General features: G+C 36.4%; 1 pseudogene; it reads right to left on the reverse strand.

The window, feature by feature from the left end:
* Positions 1-2,683: 2,683 nt before the first annotated feature.
* Positions 2,684-10,602, reverse strand: LOC133783948 (annexin Gh1-like; annotated as a pseudogene).
* Between the last annotated feature and the right edge of the window lie 3,923 nt (positions 10,603-14,525).

A 14,525-nucleotide genomic window follows, 5' to 3' on the forward strand; every position in this document is an offset into this window, starting at 1 on the left:
GTAGAAGCATGCTACATGCGAAGAATGTTCTAGGAAGATTTTGGGCAGAAGGTATGAAGACAGCAGCTCATGTGATCAATAGACTTCCCCAAGCAAAGTTAGGGTTCATTTCACCCTTTGAGAAACTGTGGGGTTGTAAACCTACAGTAAGTCACTTTCGAGTGTTTGGTTGTGTATGCTACGTGCTCGTGCCAAGTCATCTACGTAGCAAATTTGATAAGAAGGCAATTCGATGTATCTTTGTGGGATACGATAGCCAAAGGAAAGGGTGGAAGTGCTGCGATCCTAATACTGGAAAATGTTATACATCAAGGAATGTGGTATTTGATGAAGCCTCATCATGGTGGTCACCACAAAAGGAAGAGTTGCCAGATTCTAAAGAAATAGAAGACAATTTGCAAAAGAAGATGGGGGAGAAAATTGTTGAGCTGTATTCGACTCCAGAAATGGATGAAGAAAAACAAAGTGAGGAAGACAACGAAGAGGCAACACAAAGTCCCTAGAAAACAGGAGTGCATCAAAGAGCAGCAGACGATGCAAGTGATATTCAACCTGAAGAAGTAAGCCCACAACCTCGGAGATCAACAAGAGCACGAAGCCGAATCCTAAGTATGCCAATGCTGCTGTAGCCGAAGAAGAAATGTTCAGAGAACCAGATACATATGAAGAAGTGTCCCAGAATATCAAATGGATAGAAGCTATGAAAGAAGAGATAAGTGCACTAGAGAAGAATCAAACTTGGGAGCTGGTGCCAAAGCCAAAGGAAGTAAAACCCATTTCCTGCAAATGGGTATACAAGGTAAAAACTCATCCTAATGGATTGATTGAGAGATATAAAGCCCAGTTAGTAGCTCGTGGATTCTCTCAACAGTATGGGCTAGATTATGATGAGACGTTCAGCCCAGTTGCCAAGATTACAACAGTACGAGTCCTACTGGTGTAAAGACTGGAGACTATGGCAGATGGATGTGAAGAACGACTTTCTACATGGAGAGCTAGATCGAGAAATATACATGGTCCAACCAAGAGGATTTGAGGATAAATTTCATCCTGAGTATGTTTGTAAACTAAAAAAGCGCTCTATGGATTGAAGCAGGCTCCAAGAGCATGGTATGGCAAGATTGTTGAGTTCTTAGTGGAGAGTGGATATGTCATGGCACATGCAGATTCAAGCTTATTTGTTAAAGTAAAGGAAGCAAAGATCGCAGTTTTTTTGGTATATGTTGATGACCTCATCATCACTGGCGATGATGAAGCAGAAATTTGCCAAACAAAGGTGAACTTGTCAGTTCGCTTTCAAATGAAGGAACTTGGAGAATTGAAACACTTCCTTGGATTAGAAGTTGATCAAACTTAGAAAGGTTTATTTCTTTGTCAAAAAAAGTACGAAAGAGATTTATTGCAAAGGTTTGGAATGCTCGAGTGCAAGCCCATCTCAACACCTATGGAAGCTAATGCCAAGTTATGCGCGCATGAAGGGAAGGACTTGGAAAATGGAGCAATGTACTGACAGTTGATTGGTAGTCTAATTTATCTAACATTGACTCGACCAGATATCTCGTATGCAGTTGGTGTAGCAAGTCGGTATATGCAACACCCAAAGAAACCTCATTTGGAAGCAGTGCGGCGAATGCTGAGGTATGTCAAAGATACCATTGACTACGGTCTCTTTTATAAGAAAGGTGATGAGGTTAAGATAGTTGGATACTGTGATGCTGATTATGCTGGAGATCATGATACCCGTTGATCAACTACTGGGTATGTATTCAAGCTTGGATCTGGAGCTGTATCTTGGTGTAGCAAAAGGCAACCAACAGTGTCCTTGTCAACCACTGAAGCAAAATATAGAGCAGCTGCAATGGCAGCTCAGGAAAGTACGTGGTTAATGCAACTGATGAAGGATCTACACCAATCTACAGACAATGCAATACCGCTTTATTGTGATAATCAGTCTGCTATTCGCTTAGTAGAAAATCCAGTATTTCATGCAAGGACAAAGCACATGGAAGTGCATTATCATTTTCTGAGAGAAAAAGTGCTTCAAGAAGAAATAAAGATGCAACAAATCAACACAGATGATCAAGTTGCTGACATATTCACCAAAGGACTAAGCACAATCAAGTTTTTGAAATTCAGAACTCAACTAAACATCATCAAACGAGAAGAAGCTTAGAGATTCGGTAATGAGGGGGAGTGTTAAAACTCATTACCGTATCTAGAATGCTCTAGAATTCTAGAATGTTCTAGAATATACTAGGAAAAACATAGAACATTCTAGAAAGTTCTTGGATAGCTTAAAACTAATTAGACAATATAGAAAGTTCTAGAAACATTTAAAAAAAAATGAAGAAAGTAGTTAAATAAATTATAAAGTTAGAAAATTCTAGAAAGATGTAGATATTTCCTTTGTAGCCTATAAATACAAATGTAATGTGTGTCCAAGGTAGTACTAGTAGCAAAGTGAGTGTCCCAAAAGTGAGTCTTATATAAGTGAGTGCTCCAAAAGCAAAGTGTGTAAGTGTTTAGAGTGTGTTGTGATAAAATATTGTATTCAAGTCTTTGTGTAATTACTTTTGTAATAATAAAGTAATTACGTTTTCACGTGTTGTGATGTTCAACATCATAATCACTTGTTTTAATAGAAAGAAAAACCCCAAAAAACACCTGAACAATGGAAAGTGATTCAGGCTTTATGATGACCAATCAAGGCAAGCAGCTTGCCTTTATAGTTTCCAGAAGTGTCACCCTTTATATCAGTCTCAAGTGGGACACTGTTTCTTTTGTAGTATTCTTCCATGACTCGTTTCATGTCAACCTCAGCTCTACTCACAATCACTCTTGTAAGAGCCTCCTCATCTGTTCCTAGGCGTTTGATAGAAAAACGAACAACTTTTTCAAAGTATTTGTCAGGACTAGTCAGGCATTTTATGGTGCTTCTTAGTAATGCTACGTAGTCTTCCTTTGGATCTGTCTTCAAATCCTGCATATAAAGTTTTCCCCAAAAAAATCAAAACAAAACTCCATTAACGAGAGAAATAAGTTTTTTGTGACTTATTCTATCATTCTTTCTTGTGAATTATAGGTACTTTATCTTAGATGTGTAGAGCCTAACTGTATAGAATGAAAATTAACCTTCTTAGATGAAGCTAGTGCAAAATAAAAGATTTTTATTGCATTGCCATTTGTAGTAAAATATGAGTGTCAATTTGTTACAATCTGTTTATTATTTTAAGAACATATTCTGTTTTCATCAAAACTAGCAAGCTCACCACTTGGTAAAGGTCTACTTATCATATAACTAGCTTAAACTTCAATCATTACTTTGATCAAGTTTTACACTTCTGTCATGGGAAATCAGGCTGAGTAAATCCGCTTCAATTGAAAAGTATAACTCTAATGCTCGTCTTTTTTAGCCTTTTTGAATCTTTTACAACACAAATCAAATGAATTTAAAAGTCTAAATAATACCCTTAAATTCTATTTTTCCAATCCGACCCCTTTTATTGGGACACTAAAGAAGTCAAAGTGTGTTAGACTAGAAAACCAGAAGCCTGTGCTTATTTTTAAAGGTTGGTGTACCGGATAATCCAATACATAATGACATAATCCTAACCAATCCATTTGAGTTATATGCAATTGTATTCGAGCATTACTTTATAAGACATAGAAGTGTTTTTTTTTTATTTGGTCTAAGAACACAAGCACCAACCAAAATGCAAATTCAAATATCATATCATCGAGGTTGGTGTAGAATAGAGTTTGATCATACCTTGTTGATATCATTGCCAAAATGATCTTTATAGTGGGTAAGTGTTGCATTGAGTTGTGCCTTGCTTCTGGTTGTGAGAATCCTAATGATTTCCTTATCATTATAAGCCTTCTCACAGATTTTCTCATGCAGTATTTTAGCCTCAGAATGAGCAAGTGTCATGTTGACCTCTGCTCCATCATATCTGTATGCACTCACAAGAGGCACCAAAAGCTGAGAGAGAGAGCGAGAAAAAATCTTATTATCTGAGCATATGAAAGAGTATTTAAAAGTACTCAACAGAAAGAAAGAAAAAAAAAAAGAGTTCAAACCAAAGGAAATAATATGGACATTTAACCCCTTAAGAGGTTACATGGGAATTTACATTTGGTAGAAGGTTTTGGCATTTTTCTTTTCTATTTTATAGTATTCTCTTGCTGAGTCTTACAATCTTTTAAAATCAAGAAACTCGAACATTTTACCTGCCAGATCCTCCTAAAGAATCGAGCTCAGTATTACAAGTGAACCTAATGAGAGAAAATTAAAGGTTTGACCACTCAATAGATACCCTTCCTGAGTGAATGTTTGAGAATTTATAGAATCACATTCCCCATTTGAAACTATATCTCATACCCTCTCGAAAGGGAAATTATGTTTCAATTTCCCATAATTCAACTTCAGTTTTCTAGAGATTGGTACACAAAGCACCCTCTACATGCTGAACTTTTGGTGGTAAGAAATTTGATTTTGCAATCCACAAGAAATCAAAATAGAAACTCATTTGTCAGTACAAAAGCCTTTCAACTTGTATAAAACTAAAGAAGCACAAGCAAAGATTACCTTGTGAAAATCGCCAGTGGTGTGATGTGCAACATCTTCCTCCTGATATTTCTTGAAACGAGCATGGTAGTTTTCCCTCGCTTGGAATAGCTCACGCGAACTTCTCGTGCAAGCTATCTCCAACAAAACATAGTAAGCATTCGTTGTGTTCTTCCTTATAGCTTCATAAGCTAGCAATGCATCACGCTCAGCAAGATGCAGTTGTTAAAAGTCATTACCGTATCTAGAATGCTCTAGAATTCTAGAATGTTCTAGAATATACTAAGAAGAACATAGAACATTCTAGAAAGTTCTTGAATAGCTTAGAACTAATTAAACAATTTAAAAAGTTCTAGAAACATTTAGAAAAATGAAGAAAGTAGTTAAATAAATAAAGTTAGAAAATTCTAGAAAGATGTAGATGTTTCCTTTGTAGCCTATAAATACAAATGTAATGTGTGTCCAAGGTAGTAGCAAAGTGAGTGTCCCAAAAGTGAGTAAAAAGAGTGAGTACACAAAGAGTATCTAAAAGTGTTCCAAAGAGTGTAAGCTAGAGTGTTTAGTGTGTGTGGTCAAGAATTGTAATCAAGTCTTGGTGTAATTACTTCTGTATCAATAAAGTAATTACATTTTCACGTGTTGTGGCATCCAACAAGTGGTATCAGAGCCGGATCGGGGTCGTACCGAAAGAGTCCTTTGTTGAGTTTCTTAGAGTGATCGTGTGTGGTTTAGTACTACAGAGTTTGCACGATGGGTGCTCTTCAAGTGGTCGGTGGAATTAAGAAACTTAACAACCAAAATTACAACACGTGGTCGATGCACATGGAGGCATATCTCCAAGGCCAAGACTTGTGGGAGATCGTTGGTGGCAATGAAGTCACACAACTGGAGGATGCAACCGCTTTGAAGAAATGGAAGATTAAAGCGGGCAAAGCCATGTTTGCGATTCAGACCACAGTTGAAGATGAAATGTTGGAGCACATCAGGCCAGCGAAGACACCGAAGGCATCGTGGGATACTTTCGCATCGCTGTTCACCAAGAAGAATGATACAAGATTGCAGCTTTTGGAGAATGAGCTTCTCTCAATCAGGCAGCGCGACATGACGATCAACCAATACTTCACCAAGGTAAAATCTCTTTGTCGCGAAATCTCTGCATTAGACTCTGCTGCTGGCATGTCAGATGCTAGAATTAGAAGAATTATTATTCATGGATTAAGGCCAGAATTTAGAACTTTTATTGCTACAATACAAGGTTGGCCAACCCAACCTTCTCTTGTTGAATTGGAAAACTTGCTAGCTGACCAAGAAGCGTTAGCTAAGCAAACATCTGGAATCTCATTAAAGAGTGACGAAGAAGTACTCTTTAGTGGTGATAAGAAAGGTCGATCTCGACCAAATGCTAGCAAAAATTTTAAGAAAAATGATGACAAGGATAGTCATCATGGAAGCTCTCAAACAGGGGGAGCTCAAAAGAAAGACAACCGGCGTGGCCAGTCAAAAGAATAACAATAAATTTGATGGGAAATGCTACAACTATGGAAAGTATGGCCACATGGCTAAAAGTTGCTGGTTCAAGAAGAAAAATGCAGAAAGTAATGCAGCCACGTCAAATGTAGAAAAGACAAGCGATGAAGAATGGGACGCAGAAGCATCTTTCGCTGTGGAGGAAGAAGAATTAGCTCTAGCAGCTACTGTTCCAAGAAAGATCGACTACATTAATGATTGGATAGTTGACTCTGGCTATTCAAATCATATGACAGGAGACGAAGAGAAGCTGCAGAACATAATAGAATATAAAGGTGGTCGTGTAGTGGTAACAGCCAACAACTCAAGATTACCGATTGCTCACATTGGTAAAACAACAATCACGCCGAGATTCAGCTCAAAAGAAGTTTCACTCCAGGATGTCTACCATGTACCTGGGATGAAGAAAAATTTATTGTCAGTAGCACAACTTACGGCGTCGGGCCACCATGTCGTATTCGATCCTCAAGATGTCAAGATCTACCAAGATCTTGAAATCTCTGGAACACCGATGATGAGAGGACAATGTTTAGAGTCTGTCAACGTAATGTCAGCAGAATCGGCTTATGTAGACAAGACTCGAAAGAACGAAACAACAAATTTATGGCATGCAAGGCTAGGTCATGTCAGCTATCACAAACTCAAGGTAATGATGAAGAAGTCTATGCTGAAGGGTCTTCCTCAACTCGAGGTCAGAACAGAGACCATATGTGCTGGCTGCCAATACGGTAAGGCGCATCAATTACCGTATGAAGATTCAAAGTTCAAAGCCAAAGCACCATTGGAGCTAGTTCATTCTGATGTATTCGAGCGAGTCAAACAATCATCAATCAGCGGCATGCGGTACATGGTTACATTCATTGACGACTTTTCAAGGTATGTGTGGATTTTCTTTATGAAAGTGAAAAATCTGAAACTTTTTCAAAATTTAAAGAATTCAAAGAAATAGTGGAAGGAGAAGTCGGGAAGAAAATCCAATGCCTTCGAACAGACAACGGTGACGAATATACCTCAGATGAATTTTCTGAGTATCTTCGAGAATGCCGCATACGCCATCAATTCACATGTGCAAATACGCCACAACAGAATGGAGTAGCAGAGAGGAAGAATCACCATCTTGCAGAGACATGTCGAAGCATGCTACATTCAAAGAATGTTCCAGGGAGATTTTGGGCTGAAGGAATGAAAACAGCAGCTCATGTGATCAATAGACTTCCTCAAGCAAAGTTAGGGTTCGTCTCACCCTTTGAGAAAATGTGGGGCTATAAACCTACAGTAAGTCACTTTCGAGTGTTTGGCTGTGTGTGCTACGTGTTTGTGCCAAGTCATCTACGTAGCAAATTTGATAAGAAGGCAATACGGTGTATCTTCATTGGATACGACAGCCAAAGAAAATGGTGGAAATGTTGCGACCCAACAACTGCAAAAGGAAGAGTTACCAGATTCTAAGGACATAGAAGACAATTTGCAGAAGAAGATGGGGGAGCAAATTGTTGAGTTACCTTCAACTCCAGAAACAGATGAAGAAGAACAAAGTGAAGAAGACAACGAAGACACAACACAGAGTCCATGGCAAATAGGAGTGCATCAAAGATCAGAAGATGATGCAAATAATGGCCAACTAGAACTTCGGAGATCAACAAGAGCGCGGAAGCCAAATCCCAAATACGCCAATGTTGCTGTAGCTGAAGAAGAGAAGTTCAGAGAGCCGGAGTCATATGAAGAAGCATACCAGAACTCCAAGTGGCTTGAAGCAATGAAAGAAGAGATAACTGCTTTAGAGAAGAATCAGACTTGGGAGCTGGTGCCAAAGCCGAAGGAAGCAAAACCCATTTCGTGCAAATGGGTCTATAAGGTAAAAACTCGTCCTGACGATTCAATTGAAAGATACAAGGCTCGGTTAGTAGCTCGAGGATTCTCTCAAAAATATGGGCTAGATTATGACGAGACATTTAGCCTAGTCGCTAAGATTACAACAGTACGGGTTCTACTAGCACTTGCAGCTAGTAAAGATTGGAGGCTATGGCAGATGGATGTAAAGAACGCCTTTCTACATGGAGAATTAGATCGAGAAATATACATGGTCCAGCCAAAAGGATTCAAAGATAGAGCTCATCCGGACTATGTCTGCAAACTGAAAAAGGCGCTCTATGGATTGAAGCAAGCTCCATGAGCATGGTATGGCAAGATTGCTGAGTTCTTAGTAAAGAGCAGTTATACCATGGCGCATGCAGATTCAAGCTTATTCGTCAAAGTAAGGGATGCAAAGATCGCAGTTTTCCTAGTATATGTCGATGATCTCATCATTACTGGCGATGATGAAGCGGAGATTCGTCAAACAAAAGAGAACTTGTCAGTTCGCTTTCAAATGAAGGAGCTTGGAGAATTGAAACACTTTCTTGGATTAGAAGTCGACCGAACTGAGGAAGGTTTATTTCTCTGTCAGCAAAAGTATGTTAAAGAATTGTTGCAAAAGTTTGGAATGCTCGAATGCAAGCCCATCTCAACACCTATGGAAGCTAATGCCAAGTTATGTGCTCATGAAGGGAAGGACTTGCAAGATGGAGCAATGTATCGGCAACTTGTAGGTAGTTTAATCTACCTTACGTTAACTAGACCAGATATTTCATATGTAGTTGGAGTAGCAAGTCGATATATGCAACAACCGAAGAAGCCTCATTTGGAAGCAGTGCGACGAATGCTAAGGTATGTCAAAGATACCATTAACTACGACCTCTTATATAAGAAAGGTGACGAGATTAAGATAGTTGGATATTGCGATGTTGATTATGCTGGAGATCACGATACTCGTCGCTCAACAACTGGATATGTATTCATGCTTGGATCTGGAGTCGTATCTTGGTGTAGCAAAAGGAAACCAACGGTGTCCTTGTCAACCACTGAAGCAGAATATAGAGTAGCAACAATGGTAGCTTAGGAAAGTACATGGTTGATGCAACTAATGAAGGATCTACATCAATTTACAGACTATGCAGTGTCACTTCATTGTGATAATCAGTCTGCTATTCGTCTAGCAGAAAATCTTGTGTTTCATGCAAGGACAAAGCACGTGGAAGTGCATTATCATTTTCTGAGAGAAAAAGTGCTTCAAGAAGAAATAGAGATGCAACAAATCAACACAAATAATCAAGTTGCTGACATATTCACCAAAGGACTAAGAACAATCAAGTTTTCGAAATTCAGAACTCAACTAAACCTCGTCAAACGAGAAGAAGCTTAGAGATTCAGTAATGAGGGGGAGTGTTAAAAGTCATTACCATATCTAGAATGCTCTAGAATTCTATAATGTTTTAGAATATACTAAGAAGAACATAGAACATTCTAGAAAGTTCTTAAATAGCTTAGAACTAATTAGACAATATAAAAAGTTCTAGAAACATTTAGAAAAATGGAGAAAGTAGTTAAATAAATAAAGTTAGAAAATTCTAGAAAGATGTAGATGTTTCCTTTGTAGCCTATAAATACAAATGTAATGTGTGTCCAAGGTAGTAGCAAAGTGAGTGTCCCAAAAGTGAGTAAAAAGATTGAGTACACAAAGTGCATCTAAAAGTGTTCCAAAGAGTGTAAGCTAGAGTGTTTAGTGTGTGTAGTCAAGAATTGTAATCAAATCTTGGTGTAATTACTTCTGTATCAATAAAGTAATTACGTTTTCACGTGTTGTGGCGTCCACCAGCAGTGTCCAAAGATGCACTGCTCTCTGTACACAAAAGTTTTCACTATTGTATAAATTATCAATCAGTTCAAGCAAGGATCACTATATAGAAGCAATATTATACATACAAAGGGAAAATAAATGGTGTAGCTGTAAATCTGACCCCAAAGTCAACTTGAAAGCTCACTGTCTAGTGCTTTCAATAGGTCTTCTCCATATGTCTCAACATAAGTTTGGCGAATCGAACTACGTTGACTTGTATTCCTATGCGCCAATGTGGAGATTATTTCTTCTTCATTCGTTTCCCATCCTGAAATATCACATGGATATAGTTTGGTTTTGTTGTAATCTCATCCTCTTTAATCTCAAAAGTGAATAAGAAATTGTAACACTTACTAAATCTATTTGACTAGCTTGAAAGTATCAGATTCACGATAAAAACTTTGAGATGCAAAAGTCCAAATTAAACTATTCAATCAATAAAATATCATGGCACTGATTAAAATGACTAAAATTGCTGAAACTTGAGAGTTCACATGAACATGTTTAAAGGTAACAAATAGTGTCTTTCTAGATCGAATTTAGCTTTAAAGATCTACAATTACAAACACAGGTTCTGTACTCATATCCTTAGTCTTTGCAAGACTTAAAATAATATTGACGATCATGATGATTAGCTGTGACACATATAATTATAATAGAAAAAATAGAACACAAAAAAATGTATGAAAAATAGTATGTGATGAGAGAAAGAGAGACCTTGAAATGCCTTGTGTAAGTGGTCACAATCGTCGCCCACAGGAGGAACTGGATGAGGCACCGTAAGCGTTGCCATGTCTCTCTCAGAGTAGTTTCACACAGTTTGTTATGTTTTTCAAGTGTTACAGCTCTTATACATCTTATAGCTCAATTTTTTACATATTATATTGTGTTAAGTGTGGTTTATTTTATTTTTTTGTTTATTTGTTCAAATATGAACAAAGAAGACATTTTCTTCTTAATTTTTGAAAATTCAGTGTGTTACCCAAAAATAAAAATTTATTCGACAATATCGATATGTTGAGGTCAGATCACAACAAATATACATATTTGTTTAGACTACTTGTTATATTTCATATATTAAGACCATAAAATAATTTGTAAACAAAAACACGCGGTGAGCATAGAATTACTATAGTGTTGTTTGGTAACACTTAAAAAAAATAGTTTTTTATTTAATTAATTAAAAATTTGACAATTAAACAAAAAATATGTTTGGTAACTCTATTTTTATTTATTATTTTTTAAAATTTTAATTAAAATTTATTAAATTTTGAAAATATAATTTTTTCACTTTCAAAATTTTTTTAAACAGTTTTTAATTTTTTCTTTCTTTTTTTCTTCTCTTCTTCAAATCAACACCTCATATTGTTAAATAAAAAATAAAAATAAAAATTACCAAACACGTTAATTATTTTTTGTTTTTAAAAACAAAAAACAAAAATAGTTACCAAACATATTTTTATTTTTTAAAAATAAAGAAAATAAAATTTTATTTTTATTTTTGTGTTTACAAAATTTAAAAACAAAATTTTTACCAAACGTACCCTATATTTTTAAAATTTTAAATTAAGGTCAATGTTAATTATTTAAAGCAAAGCCACCTTAGAGAAATATACAAATGTTTTCTTGTTTGATCATAAATTTTTAAAAGGGGATCATACAATCTTGTGTTCTTATGTACTCTCTTGACCTCATTAATTGATCTGGTATTGCAACTTCTGGAGATTCTCTTATGTTCAAGTTGGCTTAGGAATTTATAATTTTTTTGGCAAACTTTGGTGAGCTAGGTGTTTCTATATAATATTCTACTTGTACCATCGGTTTCCATCTTTAGTGTGTTGGGGAAGTTGGTTTCAATATAATATTAGCTTTTGTGGAATTTTTGTAAAGTTTGTATTTTAGTGTCATTTTCCTAATTGTTCCGGCCCAGTTTATTTTTGCTATCTTCTTATTGAATAATGTTGAGCTAATATGGTATTAGATAATTCGTATTCATATTCATATTCATATTCATGTTCTTTATATGGTGCAAAATGACTCTTAATATTGTGTGAAAGTAAGTAAATGTCTATGTTTTTAATTTTGTAGTAAAATAACATAATCATCTATTTAATATCACATATTACCAAATACACCATTTAACAAATTACTATTTTATTCTAAATATTTTAATATTATGATATATGTATATTAGTTTTGTTTAATTAGTTTTTATTTTAAAGTTATTTTGATTTTTTTTTCGTTTTTTATGGGTTGTTGAATGATATACCATACCACAAAATATATATACTGAGTTGAAAAATAATATACCATCAAAACTTACAAAATTATTACTAAAAAATGTATATACTATGCTAACAAAGTTATATACTACCATTAAAATGTATATACCATGATACAAAATTATATACTACCACTATGTATAATAAAATAGAAATTAAATATCACAAAAAAAAAATTATATACCATACCACAAAAAACATATATACTAATTGGAAAATAATATACCAACAACCTATAAAAAACTTAAAAAATCAATATAACTTTAAAATAAAAACTAATTAAACAAAACTAATATACATATATCACTATATTAAAGTCATACAGTCATAAATAAATAAATAAATTATAAAAAAGGGCAATTTAGGTAATCAACAATGTAAAATGGTCATTTATCTACAATTTTAAAAATGAGGACATTAGCTTATTGATGGCTTTATTTTGGGTCATTTCCTATAATTTCTCTTTTCTTTTTCTGGTTCCTTCATTTAATTCTTCCATGAAATGGTAGATTGTGAAGTTGAATCCAAAAGTGAGGGAATAATCGTTCCACTCTGCATCAGTGAAGTCATCAAGAGGTTTTATTAAAATGGAAATTTCACTATTTATGCTTAATAGTCTCTACTATTATAAAAAAAATATCACCACTATTGACTCTTTCATTTTGATGCTACACATTCCCCATCTACCAAAAATACCCCTCTCATTTTATCAAGAACACCAAAACCCCCTCTCTCTCTCTCACGAATCCCTCACCAAAACCCACAGTTTGTGTCAAATTTCTTGCTGAAATCGTTGTGAATTCCTTGAATGTTCCTAATGTTTACCACTTAAATCCCGTCATCCAATTAATCACCAATTATTTACTCAATGTCTAATAATCTCCAATATATTTTCTAAATTCCCGGAAACACCCCCAGGCTCCCCCGAGCCGGGTACAAATCACCGCCGTGACTATTTTGCCAATACGCTCACTAGGACTGTCTCGAGCCATATGTTGCAAATATATCCACATAATAATGTGGTCTCAACAATTTATTACATATAATTATATTTATACGCTCAATGGGCCAAAATTACAAATATGCCCTTACAAGCTAAACAAGGCCCTCATGCATATTTAACACTCCTAACACATGCATTTAATCACATTCATATAATTATATAATCATGCATTATATAATCATGCATGCCACATAATTATGCATTAAATCATTTATTCACATAAATACCAATTATGCTCTCCCAGCACACTAATCAAGGCCCTTAAGCCTGCAATTTTGGGTCGTTACAGTATTTAAATAAAAAAGATATATCGTCACATCGTGGAGAAAAAACCTCAAACTAAGCCTAAGGCAATTGTTTTAAATCCCAAGGGATTGTTAGAAAATACATGATAATGATTACAAAAGAAAATCTTAAGAATAAAGGTCATTGGGCTCCGCCAGCTCGCTCCATGGAAGTAACCTCCTCTCCATCTCCTTCAACTGCTCCGGACGCCTCGCCAGTCTCCGAGGGTTCTTGTGAAAACCGAGTCTTGAATTTAGTAGGATACGGGTCCCATAGCTCGAGCTGCATGAAAGAGAAGTTCCTGTCCTGGTTGAAAGCTCAGCAATGGTAAAGCATCTCCTCCATTGTTGACGAAGACAGTGCCGCTTCCTCCTTGGCTTTAGCCTCAGCCTTGACTAGCTACACTTTGAGTTCATCGTCCTCGGCTTGAAGCTGATTAGCACGACGACTTGCCTCTCTGAACAGAGCCTGAGAGGCGGACAATGCAGCCTTTGCGGATTGCTCACCCTCCTGAGAAGAAATGAGAGCAGCATTGGCGGCATGCTTACTCTCTTGAGCAACACTCAGGGCGGCTCTAATAACATTTAATTCAGTTCGGAGTTCTTCGTTCCTGGCCTTGACCCAAGCTATACTTCGGTATTGAGCCAAGACGGACTGCAAAATAACGAAGCAAGTTAATAAAAAATAAACATAATAAAGAAAGATTAGCATTGGGAAAAAGACTCACGGTGAGGTTCATCCCCATAGCAGACTCGAGGACATCTTCCGAGTTGCGCTCCTCCATGGCCCTCAGATCCCTAGCACTGGACTTATATGCATGGCCCACCATGTGACTCATCGTTTCATACACGATACCCTAAAAGGCTTCGGGAATCTTGTCTAGATCGTGTGGCTCGAATGGTATCTAGACGAGAGAACCCTGACTTTGGACGAGGGCTTCGGTTTGAATCACCTGGGGATGTGAGAGAGACATATGTAGAGGAGGGGGATGAGGAATTTGCTGGGTAGTGGTAGTAGTCACCTGAGCTGGCTCCCGAGCAGTGCTCACACTTTTACCCTTAGAGGGGGATTTTGTGGTACCCCCCATTTTAGGAGTGGCCTTCTTCGCCACCCTGGGCTTTTTTTACTACTGGTCTAGTTCTGGAC

Source organism: Humulus lupulus, chromosome 6, assembly GCF_963169125.1.
Source record: "Humulus lupulus chromosome 6, drHumLupu1.1, whole genome shotgun sequence".
Lineage (NCBI taxonomy): Eukaryota > Viridiplantae > Streptophyta > Magnoliopsida > Rosales > Cannabaceae > Humulus > Humulus lupulus.